Raw genomic sequence first — 6219 nt, forward strand, 5'->3', positions numbered from 1 at the left:
ATGAGTCAACAGTGGAGAATGTGCCGCTATCCTGAACCATGAGATACTGTCAGATGCTGGTATCTACCATTAAAAGCCTTCATGTTGAGTTAATTGTTGATTTTTAAATTTTTTTTTCTGGTTGTCAGATGCCTAAAACCTGTGGCTTCCAGTTACATGAGAGATCTTAGCATGAAGTAGGGTCATGGAGAGGACAGAGCAAGTGCATGAACCCACCACCCCTGTAAGGTAACTCTTACACACGTGCCATGTGCTAACCCTGTAAACCCCGGGCTGCCAGGAACAATCTGGGGCATGATAATCCTGTAATTATCAACAGCAGGTGCTAAAGTGCTTAAAGTAAATCACTCCTGCAGTCAGCAAATTGTTATTTATGTCAGCACCACCAAAGAGTGCAAATCTGATAGGATGGGTGGCAGCCAGTGACCCCTGGAACTGGGGGCTGGGAGCTGCAGGGTATCCCTGGGCAAGCAGGGCAGGGCAGGGACCATCTCACTGGCCCCACCAGGAGCAGTACAAACTGGGGACAGAGCACCAGGGGCATTTCCTTGGGGACAGGGACAGCCAAGGCTGGGGCAGGACATCTGCCTGCAAGTGGAGCTGGGGATCAGGGAACCAGGGTCAGGCCCAGCCCAGAATGACTGAAGCATCAATGCAGAGCCAAGGAACTGAGTGTGGTTTTATAATATTGTTTGTTGGTTTCTAATTTTGATCAGGCTGGAAAGAGATTTCTTCTATCTTCTTAAAGCCTTTTGTTGATTTGGATTGTGAGGAATTCCTATTACTTTTCCAGCTCAGCATGTCTGTGGGTACACCCAGAAACTCCAGCCACTGCAGATATTGATAAAATATTAGCCAAGGCAGCAATGAGCACAGCACAACACAGTATATTTCCGGGATTGGTGCTTTGCTCCAAATGTCTGGAGTAAAATCTTCAGAAAGAAATGGTCCTCCATTCCTCTCCTCTCCAGCCAGTGAAGGATATGGAGTTCTCACACCTCTCTGAGCCATGGCACAGAAGCAGCCTCCTACACAGGTGTTGATGAGACTGAAGGTCTGGCCTGATAAGTGCTTTCTGATGGCAGCCTCAGGCAAGGTAGATTATTTCATCCAAACATTTTAAGCGTATTTGGACAAATTACTGTTGCCCAAGGAATGTATTGTACTAATGAAATTATGCTGTCAGCCATTGCAGGCCTGGCAGGAATTGCAAACTATTTTAATCCTCCAAGAACACATTTGCCCAGGCAATAATTTGACATGTCATCAGTAAATTCTTAGCTCAGCTTTTTAAGAGACAGGAACATACAAAAAAGGATTGATCTCTTGGTTACTGATTCCTATCACAATTGCATCAAATTTTCTCCTAAAGTCTGTAGCAAATTGATCTATGGGCTGTATTTTCCCACCTGTATATTGGAGGTCTACAGGCCTTAGGAGGGCTTTTTAGCATAATGCAGTAGCTTGTTGGTTTGATTTCAAAAGAACATGGAGCTTGCCAAAGGTACTTAAAGGGAAGATCAAAAAGAAAGGTAATTTGTCCTTGTAAGTACTGATGAAACATGAGAATAGATCTCTGGGCCTTGTAAATTCAATGCCTAAGAACAGGTCCTCTGTTGAGTGCTGGGCTGCTGTGAGACAAAAAGATCAGCCCAAAGGAGAGTCAAATTGCAGCTCAGTATTACTTCTTGGCTGAGACCCTCTACTGATCTTGGGTGTCACTGTCCCTAGTCAGAGCAAGAGAAATAAAAAAAAAAATGACAAGAACAGAGTTCAGCTTACATTTCTATAAGCTGGACAGGTTATTCTGAATCTGGCATCCTATATTTTCTTTCCAGTCAGGGGAAAGAAATCCAGTTGATGTGTCATCTGATCCATTTTAAGCATCTCTAGAAGAATGAGAGGAGCTGCACTCTGAAGGTGTCTGTTTTGGTTTTGTTTTTTTCCCCATTGACTACTCATTGAGTATACAGTGATTAGCTCAGATTTAGATGTATGGCTTTTAAGCTGCAAACTGGGACACATTATTCCCAGGCTACTTTTCCTTCTTTTCATCTTTTTAAAAGATTTCTCAGTATCCTATTCCTAATCAGCACAGAATGAGTCAAGAGTGCACAGCCTTGTTGATTCATCCTTCCCCCAGAATAACCCTTCAGCTGTGCCCAATTTTTCTGGTCCCCAGTCTGCATTGCTCTGTTACACCACACCATTCCTGAGCAGATTCCACACAGGACAGTTGTTGTTGTGTGGAGGGATCAGACAGATGCAGGGGGAAGCGCCTGTTGCAGGGTGGTGTGGGAGTGAGGCCAGTCCTGGATCTCACATGGGGTCCTTCTCTTTACAGAGCTGACATTTTCCCCTGTGACAAGACATGCAAAGCAACTGGTGTCACTGCTGACTCACACTGGGCTGTGTTCATCAGGAAATACCCTGACATCAGTCTTTACTGGTAAATCTCTACAATAAGATGCAGCAGCCACAGCTGTTTCTGCACCAACAGAGCACCAATATTATCCATCTTCATCATAAGACAAAAGAAAACCCATTTGATTTAGGTCAGGCTTATTTAGATTCATTGTGGTTTTACCAGCTGGCTTCCCTCCAGCACCAGTGTATGTATCTTTGTGTTACTTCTCAGCAGCAGAAACATACTGTTCTCCCCAAATTACAGATGGGATGCTGAAGCAGAATTCATCTTCTCCCAGGCAACAAAGGGAGGGGTGAGAAGTTACATGGGAACCAGAGCATAGGAACTTTACCAGCCTAGAAATGGAGCCATTGAGAGCCCTTTCTGTGGGGTGGTGCATTGAGCTGCTCCCAGAACCACAGGCAACCACATCAGCATGCTACTCCTGTAGACATGAGAACCTCATTTGATCTCTACATGGTTCTTCTTAGTTGGTAGTTTAGGGCAAAGATTAGTGAAGTGGAGGAAAACTGGATTCTAAAATGTAACCTATAAGGTACTAAATCCAATGTTTGTATTTTTGGAAGAGAGGGTTAAACTTATCTGCCAAGTAAATAAGGTACTGCCACCTTTGAAAAGCCTCATTATCCAATGTAGAGCTGTCTGCCATTAGTGTGACACCTGTGTGTAAAATTATAAGACTGTGGCAATTAGCTATAATTTTAGTCCATGCACATTATATATGCTTCCAACTAGAGTTAGTTCAAAGTACATGTCATGTTTGAGACCAGTTTGGCAAAACCAGTAGAAGCTTAACAACACAGAGTTTCACTTGCTCATTTATGAATTTATTTATTTGCTTGCTACTGTGTCTGCATCACATTTGTAAAAAGGCCTGCACAGCATCCTTCTCTACTGGAAATGTATTAAGCCTAAATTATGCACTTCATCTTTGCCAGTAGAGATAGAATATCATAAGAATCAGGGAAACTGTCAGCTGTACCACCTAGTCAGCTTAAATACAGAGAACCCATTAAATAAAGTATTTAAGCAACAAAATATCATGCTTCTTATTAATGATATCACCCCAGTTCTCTGTAGCCTGTGGTTATGCTGCATAATTACATAATAATCAGCCACACAGTCAATGCCTGTCCAATAAACATTTTAATTTTTTCCATCATAGAACAGTACACTGCTGCTAACTGATTAATTAAAAACAAATATCACGACTCAATACCATACTTAATCATGAGACTCTAAAATAAAAAAAGAAAGGGTTTTTTTTGGAAATAAGAAATGTGTGCTTACCGGCATTTGAGATTTTAAATTTATATTTTCCAGAAACACTATGGGGTAAATACTTAAAATGCCTTAGTTACCTCAGAATCATGACTCATCTGAAATTAATGGAATTACATGAGTAATCATGTAAAGGCAGCATACTGTCAAGTGCTGAGTTAGGATATCAAATTCCCCAGTCCATCAATTAAAGCCACTTACACACTACAGTCAGTATATCTGGAATATCAAGTACATTCAACACCGAAGGAAGAAGTTTGGCCAAACTCAAACCTTCACGTCTGATCCTGTCTGCCTCTGATGTTTAGCTCCATTCAAACACTGACCACAGCTGTCAGCAATCCAGTTTCCCATTTTTGGTTTCAGATTTCTTCAGTGTCATGTATGATGCATAGAGACTTGAGAGGAGCCAACTTTATCTTGGAATGGTTGGCAGCATTACAAAACATCACCCTGTTGTGAAATCAGGGGAAAACCAGACATCACTACACTCCCATATCTACTTTAAATAAACCTGATTCTGTCATCTAGGCCTAAAATAATACTGCATACTATGAAGTACTTGAAGGATTAATTAATCCTAAATGTGCTGAAATATTCATATCAAAGATATTACAGAAAGCCATCTAACTGTTCATTTTTGCAAATGTTAAAAAAAGCATTTCACAGGACAACAAAACAGTAAGAAAAGCTCAAGGTAGCACAAGATAAATCCAGGAATTTCAAAACACTCATTCACCCAACCTCACCAAATCAAACAAATAATTCCTACATGTTTTGGGAAAGCCAAAAGTGTAAAAGTTTTATTTTGATCCAAAGACATCTACACTTTTGAAACCAACAACTCTTTTTTTGCTGATGCAAAGAAATTTGAGTTGTCAAATTTAGTTACCATGTTTGTCCTTATTTTCAGAAAACCAAGAAAGAAATGAAATGCCAAGTAATTAAAAGAGTATGAGTATTGAACTATAACCATTTTGCACAACAAAAATTACAGCTGGACATACAATTACAATGGTAAAAAAGCACACGTTTTAGCAATTAGTTATCATGCTACTGCATTTCGAATCCCAAATGAAATCAAATTGTTCTTGGCAATTTGAAACAGGGACTAAATAGGACATAGTCTGCTCTTCTCCCAAGTCATTCCTGTACCAATACATGTCTCTTTTAAGGCTTCAAAAAAAGTCTCTTTTTATGTCCTCAGTGAGGAATACCCTTGAGGGAAGCATCCAAGTCTCCTGTTGTGAAAAAATGTTCTGTCATATTTGTGCAGTTTTTCCAGTTATTCTGAGGTGCTACACAGACCAGACTTGAGTGCACTAACATTTGATTAAGAGACAGCAGTAGGAAATGCTTGCTGCATGAATCCAAGAACTGGATCTTTGTTACTACTGCAGATGTCCCTTGTCTTTTATGCCAATAGAGCCATTATGGTGATTTTTTTCCCCTCTCCTTCACCACAGTGACAAACGCCAGCACAACAAAGATTTGGGAATTTTTAATGTGAAAAACATAAACAGAAGAGTGCTAACCTAACCAGCTGTGCTATGTTGTGAGGAAAAAACCAGCCAGGCAGACCAACCTGCTTATGAAAGAATGATACCATGTGCACCATGGTAACCTGACAAATATCTGTAATGAATTTCATACTATGTAAGAGAAAAAAAACAGGGATTTCCATACTGAATATGCTGTACCATGCTGCATGTCTTTGCTCTCTGCATTTCAGAATGACACCATTCGTTTGTCTTTTACTATGAGTTAATTACAGTGTCACTTTAATGCTGCCAGGAATAAGGAACTATTAGTACTGCTCTTAAAGAGGGAAAAAACTTTATTGCAAAGAGTTAGGAATGCTCTTAAAATAATAAAGGGCAGTCATGCAACCACTTTTGCTCTGCCAAGAGCTTTTAAGATGTAACCCAGAGGACTAGAAGCTTCATTACCAAAACATTTTTCCCATTGCCACTTGAAAAAATTTTGCCAAATTGAATGACTAAAATGTGGGTAATAAAACTGCAACAATAATTGCATGCTTAAGAATGAAGAGACAAAATAGTTCTACTTTCACTGAAGAGATGACTTTTAGGACTGGCACTATTTTGGATCCTAAAAGCACAAGGATCAATGTCACTGAAGAAGACAGAGATTTTTATGACCCCAAGACTGTGGATACAAGGGTTCATCTGAGAATTCAAATTTCAAAGAGCAACATACCAGTATCAGGATATATGTTTCTGTATAGAACATATACAGTGTTTAAAAGAAACAACATTCCTCAAGATAGGCTCTGAAGATTCCTTAATAAAAAGTGACCAATTTTTCTGTCATTTCTATCCATTACTAGTGGCTGAAGCAGCTAGAAATGGTGCTGTGCTTCTAAACCATGTAGACAGAAAGTGGTAGTCAACATGGGATCTGTGGCAAGCCAGCTTTTAAAAAAAGTTATATTTAGACAATACTTCAAGTTACATCAGTCTGCCTTCTTCTTCTTGGATTGAGGTCAA

Source organism: Ammospiza caudacuta, chromosome 2, assembly GCF_027887145.1.
Source record: "Ammospiza caudacuta isolate bAmmCau1 chromosome 2, bAmmCau1.pri, whole genome shotgun sequence".
Classification (NCBI taxonomy): domain Eukaryota; kingdom Metazoa; phylum Chordata; class Aves; order Passeriformes; family Passerellidae; genus Ammospiza; species Ammospiza caudacuta.